Below are 20,342 nucleotides of genomic sequence, written 5' to 3' on the forward strand. Positions count from 1 at the left end.
CCAGAGATTTGCTTATGAGTAATTTGTAACCCCTGGCTTATACATGAAGTAGATGTGCATATAAATATATGCAATGGTAGATAAATGCTAATATATAGCAATATGGTAACGGTCTATTGGAAAGGAACAGTGTATATTAGCTTTGTATCCTCTAGAGGGCACTGCTGTGTGCAAAATGAATATGTTGGAACAGGATAAGTAATCACTTTAACCCAAGTTTGAAGATAATATCAAATCAATGCTATACATACACCACAAATATTCCAAAAATTTGGCAAAATGTGCTTTAGAGAAATTACCTCATGATGTAAATTATAAAAAAGATAAAACCTATACAAAGAATAGCCAAAACCAAGAATAAAATGTATACCGTTTATTAATAAGATATAAAATATGTCAAGGTAACCACACCCCCTGACAAAGGCTACACGCCGAAATACGTGTAGTGTCCTGGTGTCAGCACAGCAGCAATGGAACATAGCTTCAGGTATACATACACCTATGACTTTGGATACGTTCTACCTTTATACATCGTGGTGCTCTGCCTGTTTTTCACATATTGTCATGTCTACTCCTTGGCCCAGCATATATTTTATTAGGCAACACATTGTGATCTGTATTCATATACCTTGGCAAAATTTTCAGATCTGCCTATCATTTCTTGTACATATCAATACAGTGCACTTTTCTAATACAGTACATTATGGTTATATTATATTATTGTGCATGTCATTAATATCGTGTATACCTTTTTAGGGACACTCCTTTATAGCCATACACATATTTGTTGCACTATTGTTGTGATACATTTTTGCTTCTCTTTTTTGTCCCCTCCTGTGTCATTTTTGTGGTGCTTTATTGCACTTGTATCATTACCCTTTACCTTGCCATATTTTATATTTTCTATCTTATTAATACACTTTATACATTTTATTCTTGGTTTTAGCTATTCTTTCTATAGGTTATATATTTGTTATTTTATAGCCTCCTTTCCATATAATATTTTAGGGATAATAATGGTGCATTGTCATCATTAGATACTCTCTTTTTATATCCCTCATTGTGACACAATTTTGGTGTTAATTAGAAGAAAAGTACAATATTTTAAAATTTGTTCTGCAACTCACATCTGTCATATATTACAACCATGTAGCATGCCATGAGTTAAGCTACAAAGGAGGACTATGTTTGCTTTACACATCAAATGACAGGTATGATAATACTGAAACCAGATATTATTCAAGTGACAGCTGGTGTTTGTGTTACTAGTTTTCATATATCTCTTAGATAAGTGCAGAATTATACCGGTAGGTATAAAAGAAGGAGATCCTCTCCTACTACTTCAGTGGTTTACTAACGTGGTACAAGAACTATCGGGCCCAAGTTCTGCTTGGTTAAAGTTGTATAGGAGGGAAGTTGCCTTCCTCTTCTCCAATGTGTGGGCCATCACAGTTTTACAGTAGTACCTAAATGGTTAGCTGTCTGTCCAACACTCCTCTTGTGCTCTAGTCTCTAGGCTGCTCCTCCCATCCTGTGGTCTAAGGTGGTGGGTGATCCAGCCATGGCGCTCCTCTACAGATGCTCTAAAATCAGAAGGCTGGGGTACATATCTGTCCCTTCCATCAGGAATTCCTGAGAAAGGAGGGTTCTTCTTGGTGGTGGGAACACTGGCTATATAAAGTCACATTTTGATGGGACAGAGTTTGAAATCTCTACCTTTTGGAGACCCATTAATGCTTTAGAATACTATGGACTATAAAGCCAAAAGCGTTCTTAAAAGGGCTTCAAGAAGCTTGTGTTGTCTTAATTCAGCAAAACATTGTAGCTATGTGTATGTGGCGCCCTGGACAAGCCAGGACGTCACAGGTACTGCAACAACACACCCCACACCCGGCTAGGCGCATCTAGGTCAAACAAAAATCCTTGTTGCCTCCCTCCAGGGGCTGATGTCCACACCAGGGGGTGGAGCCAGGCAGTTGGCCCCACCGACCGAGGAGTTCACAGTCCTGGAGGCGGGAAAGTAGGGCAGATAGTGACGAGAGTTTGAGGAGTGAAGGAGTAATGGAGCAGACTGACCGTGTCCGGGTGCATGGCCCGGGCACATACAGCAAGGTTGGCAGACGGTGGTGACCGTCTGCAGGAGGGGCTGATTGACGTGAACCGTAAGGACCGGGGACGGGCGGTGGCCCGCCGGTACCGGATCGGGGAGCGAAGAGAAGCCAGCACCATTCAGCAGGGCTTACGGACCCCGACCAGGCTAGGAGTCGCCGTAAAACCGGTCATATCTGTTAGCGAAGGGAACCTCCGGGGTTTCCCAGCAGTCAAGACCCGATTGAAGGCAACAGCTCAAACCGTGAAGGGAAATACAGTCACCACCAAGGCTACAATTCCCAGGGCCATAGCCTGTGGGCAAAAGGGGCTCCCTCAGCCTCCATCCAAGCTGGGGAGTGGGTTACCAGTGGGAAGCCACCAGAACCGAGAACATAACATAGGTGCAGGGAAAGGCAGTCACCGCCAACCTACCGGGAGAAGAACAACCGCAGCCGTCTGTGGGACCCGTCCATCCAGCCGTTTATTTTACCGGAGACTTTGCAATCATTATTGGCTGAGTGAGTACCACTGTGCCGTGCGGCACCGCGCTGCCCCCGCGACCCTGCACCTCACCAGGCCCCGTAGCCCACCTGCCATCCCTCCCTCACAAATCCCCCTACCCACGGAGGGGAAGAAAAACATCCAAGCTGCTCCCCGTCATCGCTCCCGGGATCCCCGTCCAGAGTAGCGGTGGTGTCACAACCTCACCACAACCGTGGGTGGCGTCACAGACAATAAATCCCAAAAACCATTCCCCTTTTCACTCACAGGCGAGGAGCGCCGCTCGAGTCCCCGGGATCCGGCCCACCGCTCGAGCCACCGAGCAGCAAGCGAAGCAGCAGCAGCGCCGGACCCGAGCGTGGTGAGCGCAGCGTCCCCTCCCCGCCCGCGACGACTTGGCGTCACGAACAGGATCTTACAGCTCTGCCGTCTGGTAGAGGTGCGCCTTGTGACCGCCGGAGGTGTCCGGCCGAAAATCTTGATAAGCCGCCATTTTGGGCGCGAAAAGTCCCCGCTCGAGCATCTCCTCGAGCAGTGGAGGCGCGAAAGCTGAAACCCAGCCCCTGTAGAGGAGGAGCCGGAAAAAGACTAAGGGGGACGGATGGCGTCTGGCTGCATGTAGCCCGCGGCTATAAAAGCAGGGACGTTAGGACCCTGCGGCCATCTTTTGGTTCCTGGAAGAGGCCGCCTCAGCGATGTACCAACCGTCCCGCAGCACCGTAGCCCCCGCGCCCGGGACCGCGGCGTGGGTGGAGGTCCGGACCACCCAGCTACAACAACGGCTGCAGATCCGGGTGCAGCTCCTCTTGGAGGAGTGGGAGGCCGACATGGCGGAGGTGGTGGCGGCCATACGGAGACGCGAGGTGGAGAGAGTTCTGGAGGAGCGGGTAAGTGACCCACGCCCCTGTACCTCTAGCGGGTCGGTCATCGCGGCCGAGGGGCACTGTCTACACCCGCTCGCTCTGCTACCTCCCCCGCAACCCGTATTGGCTGCTGCTGCCCCGTCACTAGGCCCGCTACCACCACAATCGGTAGCGGTACCCTGCCAATCCGCCCCGGCGGACCGGTCTGCAGCAGAAGTCCGTGACCGCCCAGAACCGCTTCCGTGGAAGAAGCCAAAGGCTAAGCCCGTTAGCGAAGGTCCACTGGAGGCACCTGTGACCGTGCCTGGCCCCGTACCACCCCCGGCAGCCCGTCTCGTGCAGGAGGAGGCTGAGGCACAGCGGGAGAGGACCCCTGTACCCGTTCCCCATGCCTCGGCTGAGGCCGCGCCGGGTCGCTGCTGTAAGGCAGCACCCCAGGCCATGACACCGCGGGACCTGCCGCCCAGAACACTGGCAGTGGCCAGCGTGAAGGCGGTCTCGCGGGGCCCGATCCGTGCGCAGGGGCCCACCGTAGCCCCTTACTGGGACAGGGAACAGACCCCGCTGGGCCAGGAAATCGCGGAAAGGGAGAGGAGGAAGGCGGAGCTGGTCGCCCGCACGATTCGGGAGAAAGAGAGCCTTCGCTGTTATGATCCGGAACCATGGAAGATCACCACAAATCATTGGCAAAAAGGTGACAAGAGCCTTGGCAACTAATCTGGCCGCCATCCCCTTACTAACCAACACAACTAGAAGTAGCCGAGGGGTGAACTAACATCCTGTGCACCGCGAACCCAGCCGGAGAACTAACTATCCTAAAGGTAGGAAAGATGAATAACTCTCTGCCTCAGAAAATAGACAAGAATAGCAAGCCCCCCACATTCAAAGACTGCGGTGATATAGGAAAAACACAATACACAGGTAGATGACAGGATTAGCAAAAGGTGAGGCCCCCGCTGACTAAAATAGGAAAGGACAGGAAAGGGACTGATGGTAGCCAGAGAAAAACCCTGCAAAATACCAACTTCCTGATAGTACAAAAAGGCCCTCAGATCGCTCGATCTGAACTCCGTCCTATACCAGGTGCCCTTGTCATACCAATGAACAGAAAACAAGAATTATAACAAATTCAACAAGCCATAAACACATGGACCCAAAGGAGCTATACTCCACACAGAACTGCAGGGAGTTCCTCAACAATCCACTGAGGGGAAAAATCCCTGGAAGGAAATAAACTGAAACCAACCACAACAAATGACAAACCCAGATAAGCAAAAGAACCAGGCAATAAATAAAGAGCAAGAACTTATCTGGAGTGGATGTGATGTAGAGCAGGATTAAGCAGGCTAGAGATACAAAGAACAACTGACATCCGGCAACAGCCTGCAATCAGACCAGGACTTAAATAAGCAGAGAGTTAGGAAAGGAAACACCCACTGCACAACCCACCTGGTCTCTGTCCAAACCCTTCCTGGCCACCAGAGGGAGCCTCCCAGCAGTCAAGACATAACTAACATTCACAACACTCCACCAGGCTACCTTCCGCGTACGGGGCCCAATCTATGAGGGGCAGGTGAGGAGGTTTGACGTCCGTCGGGGGTACGAATTTATATATGAACCGGGCCTGGAGGCCGAAGTCTTTATAGCCCGACGGGACGTCAATGCCCACCTGCCGGAGGACCACCCGGGCCGCAACCTGATGCCGGGAGATTTGGTCCAATACACTAGGCATTGCGGGGAGAGGGGTTGGTTTGCTCTGGACGCTAAGCTGAGGGCAGTCAGGAGGCCCGAGTACCAGCCCAACCCCCTCCTCCAGCCGACACCATGGATTAGAAGTGAGTCAGCGGTCCACCATTGCCGGCAGTTGTCCCCGTTGGGACCATCAGTACCGTAGAGAAGTTTTGAATGATAAGATGATCAACCGAAGTTTATCTGATTGGAACCGTTATTAAACCGGCCGTTGCCGGCAACTAGTCCCCGCAGGGTCTTTCTGCAACTGTTGCGTAAGGAACTTCTCACGGACAAGCCTGAGAACTGGCAGGGCAACCACAAACTTAGTGGGATGTAAATAATTATTGGCTTACACCGTTACCGCCTCCGGAGAGGCTGATTTGGGAGGATGGGCCTGGAGGAAAGGGATGGCCCAGGCCCGCCACTACCATAACCGGTGGCGATCCTCCGGGGGTTCAGGGGTCCCGATGGATGCGGGTCCCCTGAAAGAGACAGTACCCGCTCGGGCAGCTTGGTTCTGGACTGGGGTCAAGGGGTGCTGCCCACTTCTTAGGGACAGCATCAGGGTCAGGTTGTTTGGGTGGGAGAAGAGCGGAAGCCGTACCGTTGTAAAATGTCTGTGATGTTTACATGTTTTTACCGTTTTTCTATCTTTTACAATTAAAAACAAAAATAAAACCGGTGATGGATGGGCAGCCCGCGGATGGTCTGCATTTTACTAAGGGGGAATGTGGCGCCCTGGACAAGCCAGGACGTTACAGGTACTGCAACAACCCACCCCGGCTAGGCGCATCTAGGTCAAACAAAAATTCTTGTTGCCTCCCTCCAGGGGCTGATGTCCACACCAGGGGGTGGACCCAGGCGGTTGGCCCCACCCACCAAGGAGTTAACAGTCCTGGAGGTGGGAAAGTAGGGCAGATAGTGAAAAGAGTTTGAGGAGAAGGAGTAGTGGAGCAGACTGACCGTGTCCGGGTGCGTGGCCCAGGCACATACAGCAAGGTTGGCAGACGGTGGTGACCGTCTGCAGGAGGGGCTGATTGACGTGAACCGTAAGGACCGGGGACAGGCGGTGGCCCGCCGGTACCGGATCGGGGAGCGAAGAGAAGCCAGCACCATTCGGCAGGGCTTACGGACCCCGACCAGGCTAGGAGTCGCCATAAAACCGGTCAAATCCATTAGCGAAGGGAACCTCCGGGGTTTCCCAGCAGTCAAGACCCGATTGAAGGCAACAGCTCAAACCGTGAAGGGAAATACAGTCACCACCAAGGCTACAGTTCCCAGGGCCAGAGCCTGCGGGCAAAAGGGGCTCCCTCAGCCTCCATCCAAGCTGGGGAGCGGGTTACCGGTGGGAAGCCACCAGAACCGAGAACATAACATAGGTGCAGGGAAAGGCAGTCACCGCCAACCTACCGGGAGAAGAACAACCGCAGCCATCTGTGGGACCCGTCCATCCAGCCGTTTGTTTTACCGGAGACTTTGCATTCATCATTGGCTGAGTGAGTACCACTGTGCCGTGCGGCACCGCGCTGCCCCCGCGACCCTGCACCTCCCCAGGCCCCGTAGCCCGCCTGCCATCCCTCCCTCACCAGGCCCCGGGACAACCAATCCCCCTACCCACGGAGGGGAAGAACAACATCCAAGCTGCTCCCCGTCATCGCTGCCGGGATCCCCGTCCAGAGCAGCGGTGGTGTCACAACCTCACCACAACCGTGGGTGGCGTCACGGACAATAAATCCCAAAAACCATTCCCCTTTTCACTCACGGGCGAGGAGCACCGCTCGAGTCCCCGGGATCCGGCCCACCGCTCGAGCCACCGAGCAGCAAGCGAAGCAGCAGCAGCGCCGGACCCGAGCGTGGTGAGCGCAGCGTCCCCTCCACGCCCGCGACATGTACACTGTAGAGCTATCCTTAAATAGTATGATCAATCTGTTAAAAGGGAACCTGTCTCCAGATTTGTCCCTTATAACCTGAAGCCACCACTAGTGAGCTCTTATATACACATATACAATAAGTGTACTTATAACTCTGTATAACATAAAGAACACCTTTATTATATTCTCTTAGGGGGCGGTCCAATGCGATTGGCATTGCTGCTCTCGGCTCCGGTGCCTCCTTTCTGCTGCGATCACCATCCTCCTTCTTCTCAGCCACGTGTGTGTGTCATGTTCTACATCATCCACATGGATCGTCATTGTGGTCCTGCACAGACACACTTTGATTTTCTTTTTTAAGGGAAAATTAAAGTTTTGTAATCTGCAGGCATGAGGAAAAGTCAAAGATCGCAGGCACATGCTCAGACAAGACATTTAGAATTTCCAAATTTGAAATTCTCTACTAAGGTATTCTCCTGTTCCTGCTGTTAGTATTCATTGTACTAGGTAACTTTCCTGCAGGATTTTCATCTCTCCCCCTTTAGAACTCAGCAAGAGCTTGCCATCTACCCAGCTGCTGATCAGCATTCTCTTGTTGCTTAAATATTCCCTTCTTTCCTGGACTGGTGCTGGTAATATTATTCAGTTCATTCAAGATCTGGTTGCAAGTAGGTGGCTTGTGCCCCTCTGTGGTATCGTTGCTGAACACTTTGCGGAACGTGTACCTGAGTCTACCTGTAGATACAGTTAGGTCCAGAAATATTTGGACAGTGACACAAGTTTTGTTATTTTAGCTGTTTACAAAAACATGTTCAGAAATACAATTATATATATAATATGGGCTGAAAGTGCACACTCCCAGCTGCAATATGAGAATTTTCACATCCAAATCGGAGAAAGGGTTTAGGAATCATAGCTCTGCAATGCATAGCCTCCTCTTTTTAAAGGGACCAAAAGTAATTGGACAAGGGACTCTAAGGGCTGCAATTAACTCTGAAGGCATCTCCCTCGTTAACCTGTAATCAATGAAGTAGTTAAAAGGTCTGGGGTTGATTACAGGTGTGTGGTTTTGCATTTGGAAGCTGTTGCTGTGACCAGACAACATGCGGTCTAAGGAACTCTCAATTGAGGTGAAGCAGAACATCCTGAGGCTGAAAAAAAAGAAAAAAATCCATCAGAGAGATAGCAGACATGCTTGGAGTAGCAAAATCAACAGTCGGGTACATTCTGAGAAAAAAGGAATTGACTGGTGAGCTTGAGAACTCAAAAAGGCCTGGGCGTCCACGGATGACAACAGTGGTGGATGATCGCCGCACACTTTCTTTGGTGAAGAAGAACCCGTTCACAACATCAACTGAAGTCCAGAACACTCTCAGTGAAGTAGGTGTATCTGTCTCTAAGTCAACAGTAAAGAGAAGACTCCATGAAAGTAAATACAAAGGGTTCACATCTAGATGCAAACCATTCATCAATTCCAAAAATAGACAGGCCAGAGTTAAATTTGCTGAAAAACACCTCATGAAGCCAGCTCAGTTCTGGAAAAGTATTCTATGGACAGATGAGACAAAGATCAACCTGTACCAGAATGATGGGAAGAAAAAAGTTTGGAGAAGAAAGGGAACGGCACATGATTAAAGGCACATCACATCCTCCGTAAAACATGGTGGAGGCAACGTGATGGCATGGGCATGCATGGCTTTCAATGGCACTAGGTCACTTGTGTTTATTGATGACATAACAGCAGACAAGAGTAGCCGGATGAATTCTGAAGTGTACCGGGATATACTTTCAGCCCAGATTCAGCCAAATGCCGCAAAGTTGAACGGACGGCGCTTCATAGTACAGATGGACAATGACCCCAAGCATACAGCCAAAGCTACCCAGGAGTTCATGAGTGCAAAAAAAGTGGAACATTCTGCAATGGCCAAGTCAATCACCAGATATTAACCCAATTGAGCATGCATTTCACTTGCTCAAATCCAGACTTAAGACGGAAAGACCCACAAACAAGCAAGACCTGAAGGCTGCGGCTGTAAAGGCCTGGCAAAGCATTAAGAAGGAGGAAACCCAGCGTTTGGTGATGTCCATGGGTTCCAGACTTAAGGCAGTGATTGCCTCCAAAGGATTCGCAACAAAATATTGAAAATAAAATTATTTTGTTTGGGTTTGGTTTATTTGTCCAATTACTTTTGACCTCCTAAAATGTGGAGTGTTTGTAAAGAAATGTGTACAAATCCTACAATTTCTATCAGATATTTTTGTTCAAACCTTCAAATTAAACGTTACAATCTGCACTTGAATTCTGTTGTAGAGGTTTCATTTCAAATCCAATGTGGTGGCATGCAGAGCCCAACTCGCGAAAATTGTGTCACTGTCCAAATATTTCTGGACCTAACTGTAAGTATTTCATGCATTTTTTTCCCTGTGTGTCCTCCTTGTGTCCTCTATAGTGTTTACTGGTGTTGTCAAAGAGCTCATCACATCCATTCTCTATTTAGAGCCCAGCACTAGGGAAACCTAGAGTCATGTATCCGGCTTGGCCCATAGGTGTGGAACCTATCTAGGGAGGTGAGGGACCGTAGGGAAAAGCAGTGGGTTTGGTCAGGGGTCACCATCTCCCCCTTCCCTAGACACAGGGCTTCCCTTCCCTTTCGTCTTTTGCTTGGTACTTCCCCGAACCTAGTGTGACAGTCTGGTGTTTTCGCTGATCAGAATTGATTTGATACTTGGAGCCCCCAAGTTTCTTTAAATTCCTTTTCCTCCTAAATATAATCAGAGGATTCTTGGGTAACACATTCCTAATGATGGGGTCATTGTTTGATGAGGATGAGATTCGAACCTAGTTACGCTAATCTTTTTATGGGGACATTCGAGTCCATCTTCATCACGCGGTCCCTCTTGTCAATGGATTGCAGTTTCATGTCCCCTAAGGGAACCTAAGTATAAATTAGAAAATGAAAACAAAAGTTTGAAAAGTAATAAAAAAAAAATAAAATTAAAATCCCCCTCTTTTCCTCCATTAAAATAAAAGAAATAATAAAATAAACATACCGTGTTTTTCGTATTATAAGACGCACTTTTCCTCCCAAAAATTTGGGAGGAAAATGAGTGGTGCATCCTAAAATCCGAATATAGCTTACCGGGAGGTGGAGAATTGGTGCGTGGGGCTGTCTGTGCGGGAGGCCACTTGAATCTCTGTGCAGGTGGCTATCTGTGCGGACAGCTATCTGTGCGGCCAGCTATCTGTGCGGATGGCCAGGTGCTTCTTTGTGCAGGCTAGCTGCCTCTCTGTGCGGGTGGGAGACCGACTGGCTGCCTCTCTGTATGGGCGGCTAGCTGGCTGTCCGGGCTACGGTGGCTATTCTAGCTGGGGAAGCTGCGGTGGCTGTGCGGTGGGTGTCCCAAATGCTCTGGCTTCAAACGATAGTGCCCGGAGTCAGCGCGTGCACAGATGAAGCTCTCTGCTGAGAGCTCCATCTGCGCACATGCGGCTCCGGGTGCCAATTCTTTGAAGCTCAGACCGCCGACAGGGCATCTGGACATCCACCGAACTAGCCTGCTCCACACAGCCACTGCAGCTTCCACTGCCAGCACAGACCCACCGCTACCAGGACAGACCTACTGCTGCCAGAACAGACCACACTGCTGCCAGCACATACCCCACCACCCGTGCCTCCTGTGACTCCACTCCACTACTACTGCCGCCCCACCTCTGGTAAGACAACACCGGAGTATAAAACAATTCCCATTTATTTATTTTTTTTTACCTTTTTTCATCTCTAAATTTTCTTATAATCTTATAATTTGGTGCGTCTTATAAAACGAAAAATACGACATTTGATATTGGTGCATCCACAAAAGTCCAGTCTGTTAAAATGTAAACTTAACTATCCCATATAGTGGCTGTGAAGAGGCAAAAAAAGGCTAAAATTTTAATTTTTCGGTTACCACACCTTCCTTAAAAAAACAAAAAAAAAAAACAAAACAAAAAAAAAACACTGATAAGAGATCTCAATGGCGTAGGTACCCCAAACTGGTATCAATAAAACTGTCAGTTCATCAGACAGAAAAGAAAACCCCACACAACTCCATGGATGGAAAAATGAAAGTGTTACATGTCTAGGAACAAAGCAACAATACCATACAGGGAACGCTGTGAAAACAAAAAACAATAGCAGAATTGCATATTTTTATCCTTTTTATCACACTTAGAATATATTTCCTGTTGTGCAGTATTTTATATGAGAAACTGGATGGTCATTCAAAACTACGACTTGTCCCACAAAAAACAATCCATCATATGATTATTTCTACTGAAACTTAATAAAAATTATAGCTCTGGGAGGAAGGGAGGAAAAAACCAATCTGCAAAAAAAGAAAGTTGGCTTATTTTACTGTAGTTTCTCTTTATACCATAAAGAAGGGAACAGATTTCCTTTAAGATACCTCCAGACATGCCATCAGATTTTCTGTACGTTCCACTTCCTTAATAAATCCTGCTAGAAGGGTAGTCTGGTTATAAAAAAAACTAGAATGGTGACACTCCTTCTTAAGGAAAATGATCTGTCTATGCCGATTACACAATTAACTCAATTGGTGATAGAATCCAACTTTGTTATACATGCAACCAGTCCTGTGCCCAACTGTAGTCCACTGGGAACCACTAATCTCCGATGGCCCAATGGTGTACTGACCACCACTGTAGAAGTAATCGATATCCAATTTCTAAACTCAGAAGTGGTACCAAAGCTGCTGGACAAAATGGAAACCCTCTCAATGATGCTTTACCAGTGTGGTAAATAGTGCTGGGTCACTTTTTTTGCAAACTCAATTTGCAAATTTCAGGAATTTTGATTCAAACTTGATCTTTTAAAACGTGATTTGGATTGATCTGCTCATCTGTGGCCATTACAAATAATATACAACATTCTGGTAGCTCAAAATTTACACAATTTTCTGGAGAGTGGGACTTTGAATATTTTACATCAGTTCCACAGCAAAGCGAAGATGATTTATAAATTGCAAAGACAATCGTAAAGAAAGCTAAACCAAATGGCATAGATCTATGGAAAATGGTTCTTGACTGTCACCATACTCCTCAGGCACCTAGAATAGGCCAATTGGACAGATGTTCAAATGAAATACTACACCGTGCGCAGAATTATTAGGCAAGTTATATTTTCGAGGAATTTTTTATTATTGATCATCAACTATGTTTTCAATCAACCCAAAAGACTCATAAATATCAAAGCTTAATATTTTTGGAAGTTGGAGTGGGTATTTTTTAGATTTGGCTATCTTAGGAGGATATCTGTTTGTGCAGGTAATTATTACTGTGCAGAACTATTAGGCAACTTAATAAAAACCAAATATATTCCCATCTCACTTGTTTATTTTCACCAGGTAAACCAATATAACTGCAATAAATTTAGAAATAAACATTTCAGACTTGCAAAAACAAAACCCCCAAAAAATTAGTGACCAATATAGCCACCTTTCTTTATGATAACACTCAATAGCCTACCACCCATAGATTCTGTCAGTTGCTTGATCTGCTTACGATCAACATTGTGTGCAGCAGCCACCACAGTCTCCCAGACACTGTTCCGAGAGGTGTACTGTTTTCCCTCCCTATAGATCTTACATTTTATGAGGGACCACAGGTTCTCAATGGGGTTCAGATCAGGTAAACAAGGGGGCCATGTCATTAATTTTTCATCTTTTAGACCTTTACCGGCCAGTCACGCTGTGGAGTAGTTGGATGCATGTGATGGAGCATTGTCCTGCATGAAAATCGTGTGTTTCTTGAACGGTACTGACTTCTTCCTGTACCACTGCTTGAAGAAGTTGTCTTCCAGAAACTGGCAGTAGGTCTGGGAGTTGAGCTTCACTCCATCCTCAACCCGAAAAGGTCCCACAAGTTAATCTTTGATGATACCAGCCCATACCATTACCCCACCTCCACCTTGCTGGCGTCTGAGTTGGAGTGGAGCTCTCTGCCCTTTACTAATCCAACCTCTGGCCCATTGATCTGGCCCATCAAGAGTCACTCTCATTTTATCAGTCCATAAAACCTTTGAAAAATCAGTCTAAAGATATTTCTTGGCCCAGTCTTGATGTTTTATCTTATGTTTCTTGTTCAAAGGTGGTCATTTTTCAGTCTTCCATACCTTGGCCATGTCCCTGCACATTTTTTGCCCAACACGCTTCTTGCGACCATGTTGGCTATTTGCCATGAAACGCTTGATTGTTCAGTGATCACGCTTCAAACGTTTGGCAATTTCAAGACTACTGCATCCCCCTGTATGACATCCCACAATTTTGGACTTTTCAGAGCCCGTCGAATCTCTCTTCTGACCCATTTTGCCAAAGGAAAGGAAGTTGCCTAATAATTAAGCACACCTTATATAGGGTGTTGATGTCATTACACCACACCCCTCCTCATTACAGAGATGCTCATCACCTGATTTACTTAATTGGTAGTTGGCTCTCAAACCTATACAGCTTGGAGTAGGACAACATGTATAAAAAATATCATGTGATCAAAATACTCATTTGCCTAATAATTCTGCACACAGTGTAGATTTCCCAGGATGAAACAGCTAGCAATATGTGTGGTAATTACATTACAGCAAATGTTTGGGCACCCCTGGTCAAAATTACTGTTATTCTGAATAGTTAAGTAAGTTGAAGATGAAATGATCTCTAAAAGGCATCAAGTTAAATATGACACATTTCCTCTGTATTTTAGGAAAAAAAAAATATATTTTCATCTTTTACATTTTTAAATTAACAAAAAAGGAAAATGGGTTGTTGCAAAGGTTTGGGCGCCCTGCATGGTTAGTACTGAGTAGCACCCCCTTTGGCAAATATCAGTTTGTAAACACTTTTTGTAGATGTCAGGAGTAGAGTTGAGCGTGGTTCGCGGTTCGTGGTTCTCCAGTTCGCGGCTCGAGTGATTTTGGGGGTGGTTCTAGATCAAACTAGAACTCGAGCTTTTTTGCAAAAGCTCGATAGTTCTAGATACGTTCGAGAACGGTTCTAGCAGCAAAAAGACAAGCTAATTACTAGCTGGCTTTCCGCTGTAATAGTGTAAGTCACTCTGTGACTCACACTATTATGACATTTCAGTGTATAGTGTGCGGGAACAGCGCATTCAGATCACTGCTGTTTGGATAATGGCGATCGCCATTTTTTTTTTTTCCTTGTCTTCCTTCCCTAAGCTCGTGCGTGTAGTGGGGAGGGCCAGCATGTCAGCCAATCTCAGACACACACACAGCTAAGTCGACTTTTAGCCAGAGAAGCAACGGCATGTGTGATAGGATGTCCATGTCACATGTCCCTGCATTATAAAAACGGACATTTTCCTCCAGCATGCCATTATCTGCCTTCTGCGTCCTTGGTGTCAGACATCACTGGCACAGCTCCTATCGCCGATACAGCTGTATACGCTCCATACACAGCGCTGGACAGCATAGGGATAGCACTTTCTATCAGTCCTTTTAAGGGCTCATACCGGCAGGGTCAGAGCCATAGGTGACAGGTCCTGAAAACAGAGTTTAACAGCTACACAAGATGACCGCGTCTGTGTAGCTAAGGTCAGGGATTTCCTCGCTGCATTTCCCCATTAGGAGGGATAGAAAGGCAGGCTTCCTTTCCTCTACCCAGAGACCCACAATCCTGCCACTGTACCCTCCTGCCCTTTGCACACTCCAACTCATTGTTACTAAGCCAGTAGCAAACACTGAGTGAACCTAGTGGCATCCTAAACGTGGCTATTGGACTTCTGTATAGTCCCAGTAGTGCACAGATATTTGCAGCACGTCTGGCTGCATTGCACACTCAAACTCATTATAACTAAGCCATTATACTAGCAATTTATGCTGCCAGTTTAAGGGCCGTAGTTGCATTGTCAGGGATATTTATTCTTTATTATTCTGCTGTTAATAAAGCTAGACCACCGCTGCAATCTACACCACCTCTGAATTTTTACTACCACATTTTCAGTGCACAATCTTGTCGCAATCAACATGAGTGGCAAAATGGCAGATGCTGGTGGAAAGGGGAAGAGGCGTGGTGGAAAAGGAAAAAAAGGGTTTGTCCGTGGGGAAGGTGGCAAAGCTCCATTAACATCTGCTGAAGATAGACCATCTACCAGCAAAAGTAAGATGTCTACTACTTACCGTGGACAATCCGATGTGCTCCCTTTTTTACGGACACGAACAACAGGAACAAAGGTAGATGATGGCCAAAAAATGAAAATGCTTGAATGGATCTCAAGTGGTCCAACAAGTGCCCTCTCAGCCACCTCAAGTACCGCATCCAAAAAACACCAGTCCTCTGAGTTGTCATCCCAATCAAACTTGCTTTCTCCCAGCTCTGAAGTCTCCATCCGCCCTGCACAGTATGGTGGAACTGAGATGGCTGAGTCTGCAGAGCTGTTCAGTCACACTATAGCCTGGGAATCAGAGGTCTGCTCCCAAGCTACAGTGAGTACAGACCAGGAAATGGTCTGCAGTGATGCCCAGAACCTTTGTGACTCTGATTCAGGCCGTGAGGACCAAGTTTCTGAGCATAATGTTGACCCTTTGTCACAAACTGGAACACCTGTGGTTATAGACAATGAGGAACATACTGATGATGATGAGACGCAGATACCAGATTGGGATGACAACTTAAATATTCGGTCAGGGCAAGAAGAGGCTCGGTCTGAGGGGGAGGGGAGTGCAAACACAACAATTGATGATGAAGTTCTAGATCCCACCTACTGTCAACCCCCAGTCAGGCACTCGAGGAGGTCAACAGAGGCGGTGGAGGAGGATGCAACTGACGACGAAGTTACCTTGCGCCTTCCTGGACAGAGTCGGAGCACTGGTAGCACGTCTACAACTGCATCATCAGCCACCACTCTGCCTCTGAGCACTAGTCGGGGGGGCTCAGCAGGTCGCATGCCCTCTAAGCCTTGCCTAGCCTGGTCCTTTTTTGACATAGAAAAAGATCGCCCAAATTATGTGATGTGTAAAATTTGTCGTGATTCTGTTAGTAGAGGTCAAAACCTCAGCAGTTTGACAACTTCTTCCATGAATCGTCACATGAATAAATATCATAGGTCCCAGTGGGAAGTTCACCGTGCTGCAATGCCGCCTAGCGGAGCGAACCATCCACGGCCTGCCCCTTCCAGTGCATCCGCGCGCTCTTCATCTTCTAGGACTGTGGGGACAGCTGTCACACCTGGTTTTCCACACACAACTTCCACCACTGTAACCGCAACAGGCAGTTTGCTTGGTAGGTCGTCAGTTGGTTTGGAAGGGGAAACAAGTACGTGTGTACAGCTCTCTCAGACATCGATAGCACCAACGTTGGATGAAGGCAACATCATGTCTCCGCCTGCACTTTCCTCACAAACCTGCATTTTTCCAGGGACACCCTACTCAACACCGTCTACACACAGCAACCAGATCTCTGTCCCTCAGATGTGGTCAAATAAAAGGCCATTTCCTGCGACCCATGAAAAAGCTAAGAGGTTGACTCTATCCCTCTGTAAGCTCTTGGCTATCGAAATGCTGCCTTTCCGCCTAGTGGACACACAGGATTTTAGAGACCTTATGTCTGTCGCTGTGCCCCAGTACCAGATGCCTAGTCGCCACTACTTCTCTAAGAAAGGTGTGCCCGCGCTACACCAGCATGTCGCACACAACATCACCGCTTCCTTGAGAAACTCTGTGTGAACGGGTGCATTTCACCACCGATACTTGGACCAGTAAGCATGGACAGGGACGTTACATGTCGCTGACTGGGCACTGGGTAACTATGGTGATAGATGGTGAAGGGTCTTCTGCACAAGTCTTGCCGTCCCCACGACTTGTGTGTCAATCCTCTGTCTGTCCAAGTTCCGCCACTGCTTCTGCCTCCTCCACCTCATCTGGGTCCTCCACCTCTGCCCCAAGCCTGCCTGGTCAGGCCACCAGCGTTCTCACTGCGCAGAAGGAATCACGCACCCCTCATTACTATGCTGGCAGCAGAGCGCAACGGCATCAGGCGGTCTTTAGCTTGACATGTCTTGGAAATAGGAGTCACACAGCGACTGAGTTGTGGGCAGCTCTGGAGACTGAGTTTAATAAATGGTTGTCTCCACTCAACCTGCAGCCTGGTAAGGCTGTGTGTGACAATGCTGCAAACCTGGGTGCGGCCCTTCGCCTGGGCAAGGTGACACACGTGCCTTGTATGGCTCCTGTGTTGAACCTTGTTGTCCAGCATTTTTTAACACACTATCCCGGCCTAGATGGCCTTCTGACCAGGGCACGAAAACTGTCTGCTCACTTACGCCGTTCAACCGCCGCAGCTGAGCAACTTGCATCGCTCCAGAAGTCTTTCGGCCTGCCGGTTCATCGCCTGAAATGCGATGTGCCGACACGCTGGAATTCGACTCTCCACATGTTACAGCGACTGTGGCAGCACCGCCGAGCCCTGGTGCAATACGTCATGACGTATAGCCTGGGCCAACGAGATGCAGAGGTGGGGTAGATCACCCTGATGGAGTGGTCTCAGATCAAGGACCTATGCACCCTTCTGCACAGTTTCGACATGGCGACGAATATGTTTAGCGCTAACAATGCCATTATCAGCATGACAATTCCAGTCATTTACATTATGGAGCACACGCTAAACACTATTCGGAGTCAGAGGGTGGGACAACAGGAAGGGGAGGAACTACATGAGGATTCATATGCGCAAGACACAACAAAATCACCAAGGTCCAGACGTTCATCATCACCAACGCGGCAGGCATAGGACCATGGGGGACAGGGATCAACAAGGGCGCATAGTAGCAGGCGAAATATTGAGGAAGGTGCAGGAGAACATGAAGAAATGGAGGAAGAACTGTCCATGGACATGGAAGACTCAGCGGATGAGGGAGACCTTGGTCAATTTTCAGTTGAAAGAGGTTGGGGGGAGATGTCAGAGGAAGAAAGAACGGGTAGCACCTCTATGCCACAAACACAGCGTGGACTTGGTCCGCATGGCTGCGCAAGACACATGAGTGCCTTCTTGTTGCACTACCTCCAACATGACCCTCGTATTGTCAAAATTAGAAGTGATGATGACTACTGGCTTGCCACACTTAGATCCCCAGTACAAGTCCAAATTTTGTGACATAATTCCAGCCATAGAAAGGGACACACGTATTCAGGAGTATCAGCAGAAGCTATTACTGGATCTTAGCTCGGCTTTTCCACCAAACAACCGTGCAGGTGCAGGGAGTGAATCTCACAGTTGTAACTTGACAAACATGGGACGGTCTCTTCATCTTCAACAGTCTACCCGTACCAGTAGGACTGTATCTGGTGCTGGTAACAGCAATTTTATGGAATCTTTTCATAATTTTTTTAGACCCTCCTTTGCAAGGCCACCAGAGACAACAAGTCTGACTCATAGTCAACGGCTGGAGAGGATGATACAGGAGTATCTCCAAATGAACATCGATGCCATGACTTTGCAAATGGAGCCTTGCTGATTTTGGGCTTCAAATCTAGAAAAATGGCCAGAGCTCTCCAGTTACGTCTTGGAGATTTTGTCGTGTCCAGCTGCCAGCGTTGTCTCTGAACGTGTCTTCAGGGCTGCTGGGTGTGTGCTGACAGATAAGCGCACGCGTCTGTCCAGTGACAATGTGGACAGACGAACGTTCATCAAAATGAACAAGTCATGGATCCACCAGGAATTTACTACCCCTGTGTCATCCTGGGGAGAGTAAATGCTTGTGGATTTTTGAATGTGCTTGATGCAAATCTAGCTGTGAAGTATACAACTAGGGCACAAGTGCTGCCACTGAATGGGTGGGTGTGTGTGGGGCACAATTTTTGGAAAAAGGTACACTCCGCTTGGAGTAACCCTTGCTTACATAGTTTTAAAAAATGATCCAAGATGCATACAGCTGGGATCAGGAAAGACTTTGCTACCTACCCCGGTGTCATCCTGGGGACGGTTAAGTATGGCGTATTTTTGAATGTGCTTGATGCAAATCTAGCTGTGAAGTGTACAACTAGGGCACAAGTGCTGCCACTGAATGGGTGGGTGTGTGTGGGGCACAGTTTTTGGAAAAAAGGGAGACTCCGCTTGGAGTAACCCTTGCTTGCTGTGTTTTTTAAAAGGAGCCAAGATGAACAGAGCTGGGATCAGGAAAGACTTAGCTACCTACCCTGGTGTCCTCCTGGGGACGGTTAAGTATGGCGTATTTTTGAATGTGCTTGATGCAAATCTAGCTGTGAAGTGTACAACTAGGGCACAAGTGCTGCCACTGAATGGGTGAGTGTGTGTGGGGCACAATTTTTGGAAAAAGGGACACTCCGCTTGGAGTAACCCTTGCTTACATAGTTTTAAAAAATGATCCAAGATGCATACAGCTGGGATCAGGAAAGACTTAGCTACCTACCCTGGTGTCCTCCTGGGGACGGTTAAGTATGGCGTATTTTTGAATGTGCTTGATGCAAATCTAGCTGTGAAGTGTACAACTGGGGCACAAGTGCTGCCACTGAAGGGGTGTCTGTGTGGCCCAATTTTTGGAAAAAAGGGAGACTCCGCTTGGAGTAACCCTTGCTTGCTGTGTTTTTTAAAAGGAGCCAAGATGAACAGAGCTGGGATCAGGAAAGACTTAGCTACCTACCCCGGTGTCCTCCTGGGGACGGTTAAGTATGGCGTATTTTTGAATGTGCTTGATGCAAATCTAGCTGTGAAGTGTACAACTGGGGCACAAGTGCTGCCACTGAATGGGTGTGTGTGGGGCCCAATTTTTTGAAAAAAAGGGAGACTCCGCTTGAAGTAACCGTTGCTTGCTGTGTTTTTTAAAAGGAGCCAAGATGAACAAGTCATGGTTCAGCAAAGACTTTGCTACCTACCCCAGGGTCATCCTTGGAACGGTTAAGTATGGCATATTTTTGAATGTGCTTGATGCAAATCTAGCTGTGAAGTGTACAACTGGGGTACAAGTGCTGCCACTGAAGGGGATGGTGTGTGTGTGGCCCAATTTTTGGAAAAAAGGGAGACTCCGCTTGGAGTCACCTTGCGGTGTTTTACATGATTTTAGAAGGGCATGCCATGCCTATATCTGTGTCTCGTCCTCTTTTTCCTCGCAGAGGCTGTTTTGTTTTCAAATGAGAATTTGTCCTTGTCACTTTCCCATGTGTTTGTGTTGTGTTGTGAGTTGTTTGTCACCTTTTGGACACCTTTGAGGGTGTTTTCTAGGTGTTTTTATGTGTTTGTGATTGCCTGCCATTGTTTCCTATGCAGT

The sequence above is a fragment of the Anomaloglossus baeobatrachus genome, chromosome 2, assembly GCF_048569485.1.
Source record: "Anomaloglossus baeobatrachus isolate aAnoBae1 chromosome 2, aAnoBae1.hap1, whole genome shotgun sequence".
Classification (NCBI taxonomy): Eukaryota; Metazoa; Chordata; class Amphibia; order Anura; family Aromobatidae; genus Anomaloglossus; species Anomaloglossus baeobatrachus.